Genomic DNA, 20,412 nt, shown 5'->3' with positions numbered 1-20,412 from the left:
ATCTGATTATTATGTGCAGATTATTATATATTTTTGTATTTTAATAACGTTTTTTTTTTTTATTTACCATTTTTAATTTTTGTTGTTATAATTCAGTTATTGTTATCTGCAGCCTTGTACTGTCCGGGTCCCGTCCACCGGGAGAGGGAGCCTGTCCAACACGGGACACCCGAACAACCGGGCGGTGCTTCTGCTGGCTGATCATAGAGGCGGACAAAGACCAGCACCGCTCTGTCCATCTCTAGGATATAGGAAACGATGAGCATGTATAATTTTCCTGGATGGAAACGGCGCCATTTTCCAAGCATTTGATTACACCGATCTTGGTGTGATCAAATGCTTTTCAGGGGATACCGGAAATGGGTGGGGAGGGGCCAATCAATGGCACTGAGGGCCTGTCTGAGCCCATCCGTGCCCGGGAGCAGAGCAGTTGAAGGACCGAGCCGGAGACCGGGTGCTTTCCCGGTGGTGCGGGATCATCAGGCAGTACTGCCAGCATATGGATCCTGTGAGGGGCTGGAGGAGACCAAGAGCTGGACGTCGGGAGGTCCTGTGGCTCCGGCTTGAGGAAGCAGTGACCACTAACGAAAGAGGACCCCAGGGGTGCCCTTGGAACTGCCCGTGAGGATGGCGATACTGAACCTGGAGACGTGAGAAAATTCCAAGGAAAGGGGAGTAAGCTTGCAGTACAGGGAGAGTGGAGTTCCACGGGTCCCTCGTCCTATGGTAATGAGGGGCTATTCCTCGGGAACTATCTCCAGACGCCCAAGACCCGATATGGAATAGACCCTTCAGGCTGTTCAGACTGAGGAACCCAGGCTGGGAGAGCGGATTACAAGAAGGATCAAGCAGAGACGGACGCAAGCGGAGGGTGAGTTGTCGCAGGCTGCGGTTAAAATTCTTTTAAGAACCGTTCCTGTTGAGTAAATGGTACTTGCAGTCCACTATGTAGAAAGAGAAGATTTTGACTGACGGGTTTGAAGGTCTGGGAGGTCAAATGGTCCTTCTCTATTTATTGAACATAAGGGGTCTTTTTTGAGACACTTTACAGAAGGAAAGAGGGCTGACACCTTCGGGGACCCTAAAGGGGCCGACTAGTTCTGTTCCCATGATTCCGGCCCAAAACATGACTCCACCACCGCCTTGCTGACGTCGCAGACTTGTTGGAAAAGGGTGGCCGTCCACCAACCATCCACTACTCCATCCATCTGGAGCATCCAGGGTTGCACGACACTCATCAGTGAACAAGACTGTTTAAAAATTAGTCTTCATGTATTTTACTGGCCAATGCAGCCGTTTCTGCTTGTGAGCATTGGTTAGTTGCGGCCGAACAGAAGGTTTATGCACAGTTGCAGGACTCTGTACCTCCGAAACACAGGATCAGAGGGAAAAGAACTGTAAGAGTCCCAGGAAGGAAGAGTAGATCAACGAAAGGGGGAGGGCCCTAAAACCCCCCAGTCAAGTGTAAATTCCAACACCAAAAAAAAGTATTTGCCCCCACAGGAAAAAAAAAAAGCCCTGAGACCCAAACCCGGGAGGACCATTTTGAAAGATCAAAAAAAAAATAGGATGGAGATCAACCCAGATTTTCATTAGGGACATTAGAGGAGACTCAATGTAAAGAACTTACAAAGAGGGAAAGTGTAGGAGAACTAGGAATCAAGGATCAGCATGGACTCAAATCACAAAAAACAGGGAAAGTGTAGGAGAACTAGGAATCAAGGATCAGCATGGACTCAAATCACAGAAAACGGGCGGAAAGATTTACGAAATTAGAGAGGTCTATGAAAAATGAGATCAGTCACAAAAAAACAGGGAAAGTGTAGGAGAACTAGGAATCAAGGATCAGCATGGACTCAAATCACAAAAAACAGGGAAAGTGTAGGAGAACTAGGAATCAAGGATCAGCATGGACTCAAATCACAGAAAACGGGCGGAAAGATTTACGAAATTAGAGAGGTCTATGAAAAATGAGATCAGTCACAAAAAAACAGGGAAAGTGTAGGAGAACTAGGAATCAAGGATCAGCATGGACTCAAATCACAAAAAACAGGGAAAGTGTAGGAGAACTAGGAATCAAGGATCAGCATGGACTCAAATCACAAAAAACGGGCGGAAAGATTTACGAAATTAGAGAGGTCTATGAAAAATGAGATCAGTCACAAAAAAACAGGGAAAGTGTAGGAGAACTAGGAATCAAGGATCAGCATGGACTCAAATCACAAAAAACAGGGAAAGTGTAGGAGAACTAGGAATCAAGGATCAGCATGGACTCAAATCACAAAAAACGGGCGGAAAGATTTACGAAATTAGAGAGGTCTATGAAAAATGAGATGGGGACACTTCGCACTGACCTGGGTCAGATATTAACTCGAATTGAAGAAATTGAGGAGAATGCGGAGGGATATGCACAACAACTTGGAATTGCAGATGTAGGAGATGCGGAAAGAACAGAGAAAGATTCTACTTTTGTTAGAAGATCAAGAGAATTGTAATAGATGCATGGAACGTATTCTAGACGGGACTATAGAACGATTGAATATACACCGTGTTCCAAATTATTCTGCAGATGATATTTTCTCCTTTCCCTCAATAATTGATGTAAATATCAGTCGGCAGAATTCTCAGGTGACAACTAGAAGAGGACAATTCACATTTTATTGAACGAACCTCCTAATGATAACAGGATTTGTGTTCCGGATTATTCCGCACAGGAAGTTTCCAAACACTTTCTAGGTTGTAAAGAACTGAAAATTGTCATTTGTTGTGTTTGCAGCAAATTTACTGAAATCAAAAGCTATTTCAGTCCAACTTTTCCCAACATTGTAACTTTGTAACCATTTGAAGCGTCACGTTACATTGTAACATAGGAGCCCTTATCTGATAGCAGATCACAAGTCTCGCATCCATTGAACTTGGCAGTTTTTGGACAGTTTCTGCTTGAAATTGTTTGCAAGATGTCAGAATAGCCTCCCAGAGCTGCTGTTTGGGTGTAAACTGCCTCCCACCCTCATAGATCTTTTGCTTGAGGATGCTCCAAAGGTTCTCAATAGGATTGAGGTCGGGGGAGGATGGAGGCCACACCATGACTTTCTCTCCTTTTATCCCCATAGCAGCCATTGATGCAGAGGTATTCTTTGCAGCATGAGATGGTGCATTGTCACGCATGAAGATGATTTTATTACGGAAAGCATAGTTCTTCCTTCTGTACCAGGGAAGAGAGTGGTCAGTCATAAACTCCACATACTTTGCAGAGGTCATCTTTACACCTTCGGGGACCCTAAAGGGGTCGACCAGCTCTGTTGCCATGATTCCGGCCCAAAACATGACTCCACCACCGCCTTGCTGACGTCACAGCCTTGTTGGAACAGGGTGGCCGTCCACCAACCATCCATTACTCCATCCATCTGGACCATCCAGGGTTGCACGGCGCTCATCAGTGAACAGGACTGTTTGAAAATGAGTCTTCATGTATTTTTCTGCCCAATGCAGCCGTTTCTGCTTGTGAGCATTGGTTAGTGGTGGCCGAATAGAAGGTTTCTGCACAGTTGCAGGACTCTGGAGGACTCTACACCTTGATGTCCGTGGGACTCCAGAGGCACCAGCAGCTTCAAATATCTGTTTGCTGCTCTGTAATGGGATTTTAGCAGCTGCTCTCTTGATCCGATGCCTGGATCTGGCAGAAATCTTCCTCAATGTGCCTTTATCTGCACCAACTCGTCTGTGCTCTGAATCAGCCACAAATCTCTTCATAGTGCGATGATCACGCTTACGTTTTCCTGAAATATCGAATGTTTTCATCCCTCGTCCAAGGCATCGAACTATTTCACTCTTTTCGGCAGCAGAGAGATCCTTTTTCTTCCCCATATTGCTGGAAAATGGCGCTCTGCTTAATAATGTGGAACGCCGTCCTTTCGTAGTTTTTCCTTCAATTGGGCTCACCGGCCAATCTAATGATCACAGGTGTCCCAGATTGTTTTCAGTGATCAAAAGAGCCCTGACACACAATGCCATCCATGAGTTACACTGAAAAACTAAAGATTTCATCTTTGCGACACTTAAAATAGAATTGGCATAATAATTTGGAACGCGGTGTAGACAACTGGAGTCGTCGGTCAGTGCCAATACAGGAGGTTATTTCTATATCGGATCTCGCTCCCGACACAATGAGGTTCAGGGTAGGTGGGAACCAAGATAAATTACCATGGTGGAGATTACATGAGATGAGATTCAAGATCCAGAGTTACAAAAAAAGATTAAGAGGACAGACAGGGCAATTCTATGAGCTTAATGAGACAGAAGAAGTATCAGCAACCACAGTCTGGGAAGCTCATAAAGCCGATGTTAGAGGAATACTTGTTTCAATGGGAGCAGAAAAAAAAGAAGGAACGAGAGAAAAAAAAAATAAGGGTTGTGACTGAAGAACTCCGTAAATTCGAATGGTTGCATAACAGGAAGACAGGTATGGACGTGTATCAGAAGGGAATTCTAAAAGGGAACTAAAGGATCTTATGGAACAAGAGTTGAGAAGGGTATTTAACCGCCTCCTGACGGCCATATAGTAGTATGACGGACGCAAGGCGGTTCTCTCGTTCTGGGAGGACGTCATATGACGTCCTTCCATTCTAACCACGCATGCGTGGCTCCAGGAGCGCGCAGCGGATCACCAATCCACGGAAAGAGCCGAAGATGTCGGCTTGGCCATGTGATCAGCTGTGTCCAATCACAGCTGATCGCATGTAAATAGGGAAATGCCGGTTATCGGTATTTCTCTCTCCACGAGGTGTCACGCTGACAGAGGAGGTAATCGGCAGTCCGTGGCGGGGACATGTACAAAGATCATCAGAGCAGTGATGATCAGTGTGCCCTGATGATCTGTGTAGCCCCAGCAGCACCCCCTGTCAGTGTCCATCAGTGTAAGCTCTCTCAGTGCTCACCCATGCCACCTGCCAGTGCACATCAATGCCACATTTCAGTGCTCATCTGAGCTGCCTTTCAGTGTCACCCATCAGTGCCACCTAACAGTGCCAGTCAGTGCTACCTAACAGTGCCAGTCAGTGTTACTCAGTGCCACCTATCAGTGCGGTAAAGGGGAGGGGGGCTCAGATGGGGACCCTGCGGTAAAGGGGAGGGGGGGCTCAGATGGGGACCCTGCGGTAAAGGGGAGGGGGGGCTCAGATGGGGACCCTGCGGTAAAGGGGAGGGGGGGCTCAGATGGGGACCCTGCGGTAAACCGGAGGGGGGCTCAGATGGGGACCCTGCGGTAAACCGGAGGGGGGCTCAGATGGGGACCCTGCGGTAAAGGGGAGGGGGGCTCAGATGGGGACCCTGCGGTAAACGGGAGGGGGGCTCAGATGGGGACCCTGCGGTAAACGGGAGGAGGGGGGCTCAGATGGGGACCCTGCGGTAAACGGGAGGAGGGGGGCTCAGATGGGGACCCTGCGGTAAACGGGAGGAGGGGGGCTCAGATGGGGACCCTGCGGTAAACGGGAGGAGGGGGGCTCAGATGGGGACCCCGCGGTAAACGGGAGGAGGGGGGCTCAGATGGGGACCCCGCGGTAAACGGGAGGAGGGGGGCTCAGATGGGGACCCCGCGGTAAACGGGAGGAGGGGGGGCTCAGATGGGGACCCCGCGGTAAATGGGAGGAGGGGGGCTCAGATGGGGACCCCGCGGTAAACAGGAGGGAGGCTCAGATGGGGACCCTGCGGTAAAGGGGAGGGAGGCTCAGATGGGGACCCTGCAATAAACAAGAGGGAGGCTCAGATGGGGACCCCGCGGTAAAGGGGAGGGGCTCTGATAGAAAATCCAGAGATAGAGGGAGGGCTTTGCGGGGGAACCTGATATAAATGGGGAGGGGACTCTTACAGGGACCCAGATATAAACAGGGTGGTGGTTTGGCTATGTGACTGACAGGGACCCTGATGTAAACGGGAAGGGGTGGGGGGACTCTGACAGGGACCCTGATTTACCCGGGTGGGGGGATGGGATCTCTGATGGGGACTAAAATAATCCAAATGAAAAGCTTTCATTCACTTATAAAACTTTTTCTTTTTTTTTTTTTGCCCACGAATATTTGTGAAATGTACAACATGGACCCCCCCGTACTGAAATGTTTGGAGCCCCCTTAGCTCTGCTATGAAGGTAGAGTTCTGTAGTCCTGCCCTACGGTGATAACTCCGCCCCCTACGTGCAGTGAATGAGCGTTGTCACCCTAGAACAGGAATGGTCTCACTGGCAGGATCACCGGGTGAAAATAAACCAGGAAAAAAAAAAAAGAAAAATGAATGCAGCCGCCCCATCCTAGGGACCCAACAGGACGGATCTAGCTGGGACTTCTCCTCGACTACATAGAAGAATCACGTCCGTCGTGTCCGTAGCACCATTATATCCCCGATTCCTACCGCAGAGGAAACGGGGCCCATGAGCTAAACAATGCTCTAGCAGCCCATTGGCCAGCGGCCGCCAGGGAGTGGGCGGAGCTGAATTTGACGAGGCTGCAAATTCCTAATAGAGAGTCTGTTGGGCCATCAAAACGACGACGACGACGACCCACCCTTATGAGGGGATCCTCAGGGGCCGCTGTAATGGATTCATTTTCCTGCACTTCCTGTCCCAGAGACACAACAGGAAGTGGGATGAAATCTCCTAACCTGAAGGGGAATCCCCTCTTGGATAGTTGTCCCCATTGGAAGGTTTCCCCTTATCTCATGCTCTGGGGACAACTCTGAAATATTGGATTTCCCATCACCTTCTGTTTGGTGACAACAGTGATCAGTCCAGAGGGAAGAATCCCCCCAGAGGGGCGGAAATCAGCAATCAAATCCCGAGAGATTGCTAGAAAATGGCTGAGAACCCCCAAACATTGTTATATATTTATAACCCCTTCCGGTCCGGACGCTCCCCCCCCCCCCCCGGACGCTCCCCCCCCCTTCCAGTCCGGACGCTTCCCCCCCCTTCCAGTCCAGACGCTTTCCCCCCCTTCCAGTCCGGACACTTTCCCCCCCTTCCAGTCCGGACACTTTCCCCCCCTTCCAGTCCGGACACTTTCACCCCCTTCCAGTCCGGACACTTTCCCCCCCTTCCAGTCCGGACACTTTCCCCCCCTTCCAGTCCGGACACTTTCCCCCCCTTCCAGTCCGGACACTTTCACCCCCTTCCAGTCCGGACACTTTCCCCCCCTTCCAGTCCGGACACTCCCCCCCCCCCCCCCTTCCAGTCCGGACACTTTCCCCCCCCCCCTTCCAGTCCGGACACTTTCCCCCCCTTCCAGTCCGGACACTTTCACCCCCTTCCAGTCCGGACACTTTCCCCCCATTCCAGTCCGGACACTTTCACCCCCTTCCAGTCCAGACACTTTCACCCCCTTCCAGTCCGGACACTTTCACCCCCTTCCAGTCCGGACACTTTCACCCCCTTCCAGTCCGGACACTTTCCCCCCCTTCCAGTCCGGACACTTTCACCCCCTTCCAGTCCAGACACTTTCACCCCCTTCCAGTCCGGACACTTTCACCCCCTTCCAGTCCGGACACTTTCCCCCCCTTCCAGTCCGGACACTTTCACCCCCTTCCAGTCCGGACACTTTCCCCCCCTTCCAGTCCGGACACTTTCCCCCCCTTCCAGTCCGGACACTTTCCCCCCCTTCCAGTCCGGACACTTTCCCCCCCTTCCAGTCCGGACACTTTCCCCCCCTTCCAGTCCGGACACTTTCCCCCCCTTCCAGTCCGGACGCTTTCCCCCCCCTTCCAGTCCGGACACTTTCCACCCTTCCAGTCCGGACACTTTCACCCCCTTCCAGTCCGGACACTTTCCCCCCCTTCCAGTCCAGACTTTATTTTGGTGGTATTTATTCACCGCTGGGATTTTTATTTTTTTTTGGTATATAATTTTTTTAAAAAGTGTTTTTCTTATAAAATTTTGCAAATAAATAATTTTTCTTCATAAATCTCGGCCAAAATTTATTCAGCTATCTTTTTAGTAAAAAAAAAAAAAATAATAACCCAAATTAGTTTATAACCAAAAATTATATATATTTTTTAATTGTTTTTACATTTTTATTTTATTTTATTTTTTTACATACTGTCACCCTAGCAGTGCGGTGTTACCATGGTGACACTGTACTACTTGTGGGGGGGTGATGAAGATTTTTTATTTTTTTTACACTGATTGCTTTTACATCCATAAAGGCTGTAAGAGGAATCATTTCTCCTTCTCTCTGTCTGCATTCCTGCAGCCATTGAGAACTACTGTGTGAGCTGTGATTGGTCACGGCTTGTCACATGATACAAGGCTGTTGTGAATGGCCCTGTACCATGTGATCTCTGTGATCATTCACAGATTTCACACGTAGTAAGCAATGATGTCAGAAGTGACATCTTGCTTACTACTCTGCATGTGATCATTGATTGGCCAATCAGTGATCACATGATCAGGACCTCGCACAGAGGTCCCGTCCGACGATCGGTGTTCCACTGTGTCCGGAGGACACAGCGGGCACCGGATCGCGGTGCTGCGTGCTCCCAGGGAGCGCACACAAGCAGGGGGCGGGGAGGCCATTTATAAACATCCACCCGCCCCCTGCACTGCCACCGTCCGGCCGTTTATATACAACGGACAGACGGGAAGTGGTTAAAGCAGAGGCCCTGGAGAATAAAACGGTGGGTGCTGCAAAACATTTTTTTGTTATGTCACACGATATTTGCGCAGTCATTTTCAGGGGAAAAAGTAAATAAAAGTAAAATACAACGAGAAAATAGATACCAAACATGTCACCCTTTATAATTGCTCACGCCCTGGAATGGCAACAGACTACGGTACATTAAATTATCCATAGGCAACGCTTTAAAATATATAGCGGTCTAGTGACTCCTATCAGTGTCCAGCACAGCACTGGTTAAAGCTTGTAAGAGGAGTTTTCAATCTGCTCTGGGAGGATGCAGAACCCCTGACCTCTGTCTGGACAGTGATGATTGGCCCTGTGCGGAACACATGTACACTCCCAAGGAAAAAAAAAACTCTCTAGCAATACAGACCAAACTGAGCATGTGCAGAGCGACTCCACACGATAAAAAAGGAGATAAGAGGGGGGGCACTAGAAGAAGGGGAGGATCAGAGAAGACAGGATCAAACAGCCTTTTTACACAATGCGGAGGATTAACCCCTCAGGTCCCACAGTGAGTATAACCAGCATGCTTTGCTGCATCTACAGACTGATTGTACTGTGGGGGGTTCAGTGACACTTTAAGTTGTGGAATGATTCTTGGGTCAGACACCACAACTCGTAAACTCTAAAACACGAGAAAAAGCCAAAAAACAAAGAGAGGAGTCAGATTGTACAGAAATCATTTTTGGCCCTAACAGAACACTTCCTATGTGGGGGGGGGAGCGCCATGGCCGCCCGTCTCATGTGTGATGGGGGGGGGGGGGGGAGCGCCATGGCCGCCCCTCTCGCGTGCGGTGGGGGGGGGAGCGCCATGGCCGCCCCTCTCGCGTGCGGTGGGGGGGGGGCGCCATGGCCGCCCCTCTCGCGTGCGGTGGGGGGGGGGCGCCATGGCCGCCCCTCTCGCGTGCGGTGGGGGGGGAGCGCCATGGCCGCCCCTCTCGCGTGCGGTGGGGGGGGAGCGCCATGGCCGCCCCTCTCGCGTGCGGTGGGGGGGGAGCGCCATGGCCGCCCCTCTCGCGTGCGGTGGGGGGGGGAGCGCCATGGCCGCCCCTCTCGCGTGCGGTGGGGGGGGGGAGCGCCATGGCCGCCCCTCTCGCGTGCGGTGGGGGGGGGAGCGCCATGGCCGCCCCTCTCGCGTGCGGTGGGGGGGGAGCGCCATGGCCGCCCCTCTCGCGTGCGGTGGGGGGGAGCGCCATGGCCGCCCCTCTCGCGTGCGGTGGGGGGGAGCGCCATGGCCGCCCCTCTCGCGTGCGGTGGGGGGGGGAGCGCCATGGCCGCCCCTCTCGCGTGCGGTGGGGGGGGGGAGCGCCATGGCCGCCCCTCTCGCGTGCGATGGGGGGGGGAGCGCCATGGCCGCCCCTCTCGCGTGCGGTGGGGGGGGGAGCGCCATGGCCGCCCCTCTCGCGTGCGGTGGGGGGGAGCGCCATGGTTTGCGCTATAAATAAAAAAAAAGACCAAAAGTGTAGAAAAAAAACAAAAACAACAAAAAAACAATATTTTTGACTTTTTGCTATTAAAGATAACCAATAAAAATGTAAAAAAAAATCAAATTTCCTCATAAAATTAAGGCAAAATGTATCCCGCTCCGTGTCTTCGCTAAAAAAACAAAAAAACACAATCCCGATACGTGTAAATGAATCGGTTTACGTGAACATTATCGCGTCTACAAATGGCGGTATATTTACTGGGATTTTTTTTTTTTATATACCAGTAATGGCGGCGATCAGCAACTTATAGCGGGACTTCGGCGGGCATTCTGACACTGGGGGGGGGGGGGGGGGGGGACTGACTTGGGGCCACTGACACCCCCAGTGACACCAACACAGTGATCGGTGCTAATCAAAAGCCCTGACACTACTAATGGCACTGGGCAGGAAGGGGTTAATATCTGGGGCCATCAAAGGGTTAACTGTGTGCTGTTACTAGGGAGACATCATACACAGCAGCATGTCCTTGCTGGCAGGAGCCGCGTCCGTAGGAGGATAAATAAAACCTGCAATCCTCATAGAACGCAGAGAAGTAGCGGGGCCCCAACAGGGACCATGAAGGTCCTGCACTGTATTAGGGCCCCCAAAACATTGTGCTCTATGCACTGGTGACCTTACATATGTGGAGTCCCAACACAACCCATGAAAGACCCTACATTGTACGCAGCCCCCCAACGCTCCCTCGACCTGGGGCCCCCCCAACGCTCCCTCGACCTGGGGCCCCCCCACGCTCCCTCGACCTGGGGCCCCCCAACGCTCCCTCGACCTGGGGCCCCCCCAACGCTCCCTCGACCTGGGGCCCCCCCAACGCTCCCTCGACCTGGGGCCCCCCCAACGCTTTTTCGACCTGGGGCAACCCCCCCAACGCTTTTTCGACCTGGGGGCCCCCCCAACGCTTTTTCGACCTGGGGGCCCCCCCAATGCTTTTTCGACCTGGGGGCCCCCCCAACGCTTCTTCCACCTGCGGCCCCCCAACGATTCTTCCACCTGCGGCCCCCCAACGCTTCTTCCACCTGCGGCCCCCCAACGCTTCTTCCACCTGCGGCCCCCCAACGCTTCTTCCACCTGCGGCCCCCCAACGCTTCTTCCACCTGCGGCCCCCTAATGCTTATTCATCCTGGGGCCCCCTAACGCTTCTTTGACCTGGGGCCCCAGCAAAGCCCAAGCACTGCACTCAGGCTCCTTACAACTTTATGACCTGGGGCCGCAGGGACATCGGTGACCTCATATTTGGGACCCCCAACAGGGACCATGAAGGATCCTGCACTGCGCTCCGATCTGGAGACCCCGAGACATTGTACTGTCTCAGGTGACTCAGCATATGGTGGTGACTCAGCATATCTGGGGGCCCAACACAGTCCTGGGGCCCCTGAGATATTGGACTGTTTACAGTGGTGACCTTAGACAACCGGGGCCCCAATACAGTCCAAGCATTGTACTCGGGCCCCTACTAATTCCATGACCTGGGGCCCCTGGGACTTAGTACTGAGGACAGTGTTGACTCCATATTTGGGGCCCCAACAGGAGCCATGAAGAAGTCTGGGGGCCCAGAGCATTCTGTAACTTTGGGGACCCTGAGATACTGGTCTGCCTGCGGTGGTGACCTCAGATATCTGTGGGGCCCCGACGAGGAATGCCCTCCTGGCAGTCTCAAGGGGCCACACACACAGGTGGGCCCAGCATGGACCTCCCATCCCCCAGACTGTGGGGCCCCTCTAGCATTCACACAACACACACACCCTCCACCGCCCGGGATCGCCGCACCTTCAGCCGGTTCCTTCCTCTGACCTCCACAACGTGATCGGCGCCGAATACACACGTCACTTCCGCCACATACATCCAAGCACCGCATGTCCGCCACTTGAGTGTTCCGGTCTCCGAAAACATGGCCGCCACACGTCCAAAGCGGTCTTCGGAAACATGGCCGTCAGTGCCAAAGAAGGCAGCGAAAGCAGGTGGAGCCGCAATGTTAAGGTAAGGGCACGCTTAGGGACAGTGAACGAACTCGCCATGTTGGCTGAGGGCTGAGGAACGTTAGAGGAGCGCGACATCGCCATGTTAGGTGAGGGCAGATGAGTGTGTGAGGCGAGTGAAGGTGCCATGTTGGCTGAGGGCAGAAAAGCGAACAATGTAAATAAAGCGGCTTGCTGGGAGAGGGTACCGGAAGTGACGTTCCCAATTTTAACCTCGAGCCATTTTTGTATATTTTGCCTAAAAATCATTTTCACAAAATCATTTTAGGCCTAAACGTTCCCCCCCCCCCAAATGTGAAATACTTTCTGCAAGCAGTCCCCCCTGGAGAATAAAATAGCGGCGGTCCCAATTTATTTTTTATGCCACACGATGTTAGTGCGACGGTTTATGAAATGCAAAATTAAACCCCTCGACGCCGTCGCTTCCCAGCCCTTTAAGGGGTGTGTGTGATGCCGAGAGGCGGGGTTTAGGGTTTTGTGACCGTCATAATTGGTGGTCATAGCGGTCACATGATTGGAAAGGTCCCCATCACCACTTGCGATCGCCAGTACACGTGTCGGGAACACGCAGGGCGCACGCTCACGGCACGTTTATTCTTGATACGCAAACACGCGGCCGTTCGGCGGCAAGGCCCAGCCCAGGGGAGGCGGCATATTTGCGTACGATCGGCACCAACAGGTTAAAGTAAAAAAAAATACACAAACGGTAATTTTAGGGTACGCAAGACACATTATATTACCCAATGTTTCTGGTGAAATATAATAGATGAGGTTGCACTGAGCAAACACGCCATGGCTTAAAATTATGTGCGCCTGCGAAAAAGCGACAAACTTCGGTCCGCTATATTTTCTATAGGCGATGCTTAAAAAGCCCCCCGCAGGTCACCAGCGCAGAGTTACCCATGAATAACGGTTCGAGAATTATTGATCTCGCAGCGATATGTAACTTTGTGTATTGCAATTGACGTTTGGGCGCGACCCGTCTATTTACATTCGTATTTGTACATGGGGGGGGTCAAAAAATCTTTGGAGGGGGTTTAGGTGCTTGGAGCTGCCTTTAATTTTTTTTACATTTTACCAAACTTTTATGTGGGGGTTATTATTTTTTTTTTTTGGGTGGGGGAGATTTAAGTGCTTGGGTGTAACGTTAATTTTTTTTTCATCGCATAGGGCAGTGGTCTCCAAACTGTGGCCCGGGGGCTGGATGTGGCCCTGTGTCTGGCTTTACCAAGGACTTGGGGCATTATTCCCCCCCACTGTCAGAAACAGTGAGGCATAGTTCCTCCCACACCAATGATGGGGCACTATTCCTCCCACTGACACCAATGATGGGGCACTATTCCTCCCACTGACACCAATGATGGGGCGCTATTCCTCCCACTGACACCAATGATGGGGCGCTATTCCTCCCACTGACACCAATGATGGGGCGCTATTCCTCCCACTGACACCAATGATGGGGCGCTATTCCTCCCACTGACACCAATGATGGGGCGCTATTCCTCCCACTGACACCAATGATGGGGCACTATTCCTCCCACTGACACCAATGATGAGGCACTATTCCCCCCACTGATACCAACGATGGGGCACTATTCCTCCCACTGACACCAATGATGGGACACTATTCCTCCCACTCACACCAATGATGGGGCACTATTCCTCCCACTGATACCAATGATGGGGCACTATTCCTCCCACTGATACCCATGACAGGGCTTTATTGAGCTTTTATTGAAAAGAAGCAACAGAATTTTTTACAAAAGTAAAAACATAACCATAGTGCGGTCATACAACAGAAAACAAAAGGAATCCCATCCATGTCCAGAATATATACAATATATACAGAGATTACTACCAACATTGTCAGACTATAGAAAACAATTTACTTAAAGCTGCAGAGAGGGCCTAAGAGGCACCGCCCATCACCTATGTACACTCATCACCTATGTCCGCCCATCACCTATGTCCGTCCATCCCATCACCTATGTCCGTCCATCCCATCACCTATGTCCGTCCATCCCATCACCTATGTCCATCCATCCCATCACCTATGTACACTCATCACCTATGTACACCCATCACCTATGTACACTCATCATCTATGTCCATCTATCCCATCACCTATGTCCATCCATCCCATCACCTATGTACACTCATCACCTATGTCCGCCCATCACCTATGTCCGTCCATCCCATCACCTATGTCCGTCCATCCCATCACCTATGTCCGTCCATCCCATCACCTATGTCCATCCATCCCATCACCTATGTACAACCCATCACCTATGTCCGTCCATCACCTATGTACAACCCATCACCTATGTCAGTCCATCCCATCACCTATGTACGCTCATCCCATCACCTATGTCCATCCATCCCATCACCTATGTACGCCCATCCCATCACCTATGTACGCCCATCCCATCACCTATGTACGCTCATCCCATCACCTATGTCCATCCATCCCATCACCTATGTACGCCCATCACCTATGTCCGTCCATCACATCACCTACTGCTGCCCATCACCTATGTCCGTCCATCCCATCACCTATGTCCATCCATCATATCACCTACTGCTGCCCATCACCTATGTCCGTCCATCCCATCACCTATGTCCATCCATCACATCACCTATGTCCGTCCATCCCATCACCTATGTCCGTCCATCCCATCACCTACTGCTGCCCATCACCTATGTCCGTCCATCCCATCACCTATGTCCATCCATCCCATCACCTACTGCTGCCCATCACCTATGTCCGTCCATCCCATCACCTACTGCTGCCCATCACCTATGTCCGTCCATCCCATCACCTACTGCTGCCCATCACCTATGTCCGTCCATCCCATCACCTACTGCTGCCCATCACCTATGTCCATCCATCCCATCACCTACTGCTGCCCATCACCTATGTCCGTCCATCCCATCACCTACTGCTGCCCATCACCTATGTCCATCCATCCCATCACCTATGTCCGTCCATCCCATCACCTATGTCCGTCCATCCCATCACCTATGTCCATCCATCCCATCACCTATGTCCATCCATCCCATCACCTATGTCCATCCATCCCATCACCTATGTCCGTCCATCCCATCACCTATGTCCATCCATCCCATCACCTATGTCCGTCCATCCCATCACCTACTGCTGCCCATCACCTATGTCCGTCCATCCCATCACCTATGTCCATCCATCCCATCACCTACTGCCACCAATCACCTATGTCTGTCCATCCCATCACCTACTGCCACCCATCACCTACTGCCACCAATCACCTATGTCCGTCCATCCCATCACCTACTGCCACCAATCACCTATGTCTGTCCATCCCATCACTTATGTCCGTCCATCCCATCACCTATGCACAACCCATCACCTATGTCAGTCCATCCCATCACCTACTGTATGTCCATCCATCCCATCACCTATGCACGCCCATCCCCTACGTACACCCATCCCCTATGCACAACCCATCACCTACAGTATGTCCGCCCATCCCATCACCTATGTCCGTCCATCCCATCACCTATGCACAACCTATCACCTATGTCCATCCATCCCATCACCTATGTACGCCCATCCCATCACCTATGTATGCCCATCACCTATGTCCATCCATCCCATCACCTATGTCCATCCATCCCATCACCTATGTTCGCAGCCATTTTTAAAAAAAATGAAGCATCAAGGAAAAAAAACTAGGGTGATGAGAGAGACAGCCACACCCCAGAAAGAGACTCCTGGTAGTCAGGGAGGCTTGAAACCCCTCCACACCTTCAACCAAGCCCTCCCACCCCACTTGTCTCTCTCGAGCACCCGAGTCTTCCCCACCTCATGCAAAATGTCACACACCACCTCCTGAACAGGAAGGATTTTACGCCGAGTGGTGACCCGACACCGTGCGCTCCAGGTGAAATAACGGACTATTAGGCTAACTAAAAAAAGTGTATCCAAACAAAATACCCCACCAGTGTTGATTGCTTTGTACACCCGCTCTGTACACCCGCTCTGCACACCCGCTCTGCACGCCCGCTCTGCACGCCCGCTCTGTACACCCGCTCAGCATAACCCAGCCTAGAGAGGAAAGGAACACCGAGGGCCCGCCCCACCTCTTTGTATACCTCTATGTTAAAAGGGCCACAAAGCAGAAAGTGGTCCATAGTCTCCTCTTCACCTGCACACTCCTTCCACGGACAACCACGATCCATCTTACTGCGATTACTGCGAAACTGCCCCAAACATAGAGCCTCCCATGGAAGCACAGCCAGGCCAGATCCCTAAATTTAAGGGGGACTCTATCCAAATTAATCAGCCTTAACCCTTCCCTCATAATGTCATCTGGTGTCAGCACCTGTGATAGTGAGCCCTTGTAAATACTTAACTTGCGGTTCCCCAGAGCGTGGAGTCTAAGCCCCAGACTGCTTCTTCACCAGAGCCCCTGATGGTGGGGATGGACTTGCAGCAAGCTGGGACCAGGTCATGGCCTCCAGGTACGCCCAGCTGAGGATGAAGAGACCGCTCATGGGAGCAGAGTACAATGGGAGGAGACAAACGGAAATCAGATATACTAGCCGAGGTCAGGACAGGTTGAAAACAAGCACAGTCAGAGAATGAAGCCGGGGTCGGTACACAAGTAGTCAATGCAGGATACAGGAGATAGCAACACACAGGAGCTCCGACAACTAGGAAGTTGCTCAGGCAAAGTGGCCTAGACTGAGCATGTCTTATATAGGCAGGCAAACTAGGAAGCGGGCCAGGAAGTGATGGTAGGGAAGGAAATAAAACCCAGAGAACAGAACAGCAGACAACACCCATAGGTGAGCACAGACAGTCCACACATGTGAAAGGGACCAGGAACAGCACTGCAGCAAGGAGGTAAGAAAACACAAACAGAAACTGCAGGCTAACTTGTGACAGTAACCCCCCCCCCCCCCCCCCTTACGAGGTCTCCCCACTTTTTTAGGGCCAGGCTTAAGGGGAAACTTCTGATGAAAAATTTCCACCAGACGGGGTGCAGAAACATCAGTAGAAGGAATCCAACACCTCTCCTCAGGACCATATCCCTTCCAGTCAATTAGATACAAGAGATTCCCCTCAGATGAATTTACAATCCAAGATTTGCTTGTCTACATACTGATCTGAAGTACTCGCTATTGGGGAAGGATGACGATGAGGATGGGAAAACCTGTTGATGATGTACGGTCTCAGAAGAGAAACATGGAAAACGTTAGGTATTCTCAGATGTGAAGGGTGGTGAAGTTTAAAAGCAACAGGATTGACCTGGCGAAAGATGGTAAAGGGACCAATGAACCGAGGAGCAAATTTCATAGAGCATACTTGTAGACGGATATTCCTGGTAGAGACCCAAATCTTGCCACCAGGGAAAAAGTCGGGACTCACCAGGCGATGACAATCTGCAGCTACTTTGTACTTGGAAGCTGACAGATGTAAGTTCTTGGAAACATTTACCTCTGAAGGGGTAAGAATGGAAGAACACAAGACAGGAAGCTGGGCTGGAGCAGACACCAATAACCAGGATGAAGGGTCTGGTGAGGAGGCAGCTAGGGAGGACACAGGAGTAAGCGTGAAGGCTTTGATTTGTACAGTGGGCAAGACAGGCTGTGCAGAACAGGACCCTGGGGTAAAACAGGGGACAGAGGGCACTGTAGGGTGTATGGGGGCAGAACAGGGGACAGAGGATACAGTAGGGTGTATGGGGGCAGAACAGGGGACAGAGGATACAGTAGCTACTAATGTGGAAACCACGGCTGGGTCCAAAGCAGCTGAAGGGAGTTTTGGGGTCTCATCAGGCAGGGCACACGAAGCTGGGAATTCAGATGGTACAGAGGTCACAAATGTTGGGTCCTCCACCCATCCAAAAAGTAGTGAAATAGGAGCTCTGAGCTGCACAGTATGTAAAGGGACTGATAGTTTGGGCAGCAAAGAGGGTAAGGAACTAGAGGTGGACAGCACCGGAAGAGGGCCCGCAATAGGAGTAGGCAGGGGAGCAGCTTTACGACAAGAAACATCTTGGAAGGCCTGGCAATGTTGAGGAAGCATCAGAGAGGTGGTGGCCTCAGCCACAGTGCGAGGTGGGAGCACCTTAGGGAGACAGGTCCGATTGCATTTTGACCCCCAAGACAATACTTGGCCAGAGTTCCAGTCATACTTGGCCAGAGTTTCAGTCAAGATTGAGTGTTTTCTGCAACCATGGACGTCCAAGAATGATTAGGACTAGAAGACTTAGGGAGGATCAGGAAGGAGATTTCCTCACGATGAAGAGCGCCAACATGCATAGTTATGGAGGTGGTTCGGAAGCGTAGAGGTCCTAAGGCCAAGGTAGAGCCATCAACTGTAGATACTGATTGGGGTGTCATCAAGATGACAAGAGGAATGCCCAATTCAGTGGCCAAAGATTGCTTGATGAAGTTCCCGGCTGCCCCAGAGACCACAATAGCAGAAACCTGGTACGAGTTCAGGGCCCAATGAATGGAGACAGGTATGATAAATCAAGGGAAGGTGGTGGAATTCAGGTTCTGGTCTAGATCACCTCCCTCAAAGTGACCTAGACCCGAGTTTCCCAGACGGACAGAACAGGACTTAATTATATGACCATCAGCCCCACAGTAAAGGCATAGATGAAATCTTAGGTGACGCGATCGCTCTTGTGGAGTGAGGCGTGTTCGGCCTAACTGCATAGGCTCTTCGGTCGGTACGGTTGCAGAGGTAAGTTGATTAGGGGCTTTCTGGAAAACAGGAGCAAATGAACCCACTGGGGGGAGACGTGGACGAGCCCTTTCCAGATCTTGCACCTGGAAGCGGATATCGATTTGGATGCAAAGAGCAATCAAGTCATCCAGGGTGGTGGGTATGGTTCTTCCAGCTAGTTCATCCTTAATATGGTCTGCTAGACCCTGCTAAAAGGTTGCAGAGAGAGCCTCATTATTCCATGCCAGTTCCAAAGGTAAGGTGCAAAACTGAACTGGCTATTGTCCAACAGTCATGCTACCTTGACGAAGCCAAAGAAAAGCTCCTGCGGCAGATGAAGTCCTGCTGGGCACATCGAAGGTTTTACGGAAAGCTTGCAGGAAGGCTGAGAGCGCTGCAAATAGTTGGAGCTTGACACTCCCACAGTGGCGAGGCCCAAGCCAGTGCTTCACCAGAAAGGAGGGAAATCATGTACGCCACCTTGGAACGGTCAGTAGAAAAATGGTGGGCTGCTAGCTCAAAGTGAATTGAGCACTGATTGATGAAGCCCCGACAAGCTTTGGGATCACCAGAGAAGCGAGGAGGTGGAGGCAGCTGGAGTTCCGAAGGACTGTGTTCCACTGGAGAAACAGCGGGGGTTGGAGCAGCAGGAACCAGAGCAGGAGCCGAAACAGAGGGTGAGGAAGGGGACACAACCTGCAGCTGATCCAACCAGGAGGAAAGTTCCTGCAAACACTGCACAATACGTTCCCAATAGGCCTGCTGGACATCGACTATCTGCGCCAAACACTGGAGTTGATCCAGGAGAGGCTGTGGGGTCTCTGAGGAGCTCATGGCCTAAGTAAACTGTCAGCACCTGCGGTAGTGAGCCCTTGTAGATACTCAACTTGGGGTTCCCCAGGGCATGGAGTCTAAGCCCCAGCCTGCTTTTTCTCCAGAGCCCCTGATGGTGGCGATGGACTTGCAGCAAGCTGGGACCAGGTCGCGGCCCCTAGGTACACCCAGCTGAGGTTGAGGAGACCGCTCGCGGGAGCAGAGTATAATGGGAGGGGACAAACGGAATCCAATAGGCTAGCAGAGGTCAGGACAGGCAGAAAACAAGCAAGGTCAGAGAATGTGTCAGGGTCCTGTCCACAGCAGGAGTTCTGGAAGATCTGGCATTTCTGCCAGTACTCTGCATGGCCGCAGAAGTACACATCAGCCTTAGTTTGGTGCCAGACGGCTTTTATAAGGAGGCTCATCACTTCCTCAAGTTGCTGGATGATCTCTAGCTCCCCGTGCCATTCCTGGTTCCTGTGATTCTGACCTGTGATTTCCTGTTACCGACTCAGCTTGGTCTTGGACATGTCTACTCTGCTTTACCCCTGATCTGACCTCGGCTTGGCTTACGGATACTCTCTCTCTCTCGCTCCTCTGTGTATGACCTCGGCTATCCCATCTGACTACATCTGCTCTGATCCCCACCTGGTACCTGACCTTGGCTTGAACTGACTATCCAGTAAACATCTAAATCCCTGAAGGACTTACATACCACGCACAGGCGCCTCCTGTCTGCAGACCTATCTCCGTGCACC

At 51.6% G+C, this 20,412-nt stretch overlaps 1 non-coding gene across 1 annotated transcript; it reads right to left on the bottom strand.

Annotated features, from left to right (window-relative positions):
- Positions 1-6,366: 6,366 nt before the first annotated feature.
- On the bottom strand, positions 6,367-6,500 carry LOC149431145 (small nucleolar RNA SNORA5). The gene has a single exon (XR_016309369.1). It is a non-coding gene; the product is annotated as a small nucleolar RNA SNORA5 (small nucleolar RNA).
- Between the last annotated feature and the right edge of the window lie 13,912 nt (positions 6,501-20,412).

The sequence above is a fragment of the Staurois parvus genome, unplaced genomic scaffold (assembly GCF_062004578.1).
Source record: "Staurois parvus isolate SC_StPar_1 unplaced genomic scaffold, SC_StPar_1.0 ptg002384l, whole genome shotgun sequence".
Taxonomy (NCBI): Eukaryota; Metazoa; Chordata; class Amphibia; order Anura; family Ranidae; genus Staurois; species Staurois parvus.
The sequence above is the reverse complement of the archived record's forward strand: the minus strand, read 5'-3'. Positions and strand labels throughout refer to the sequence as shown.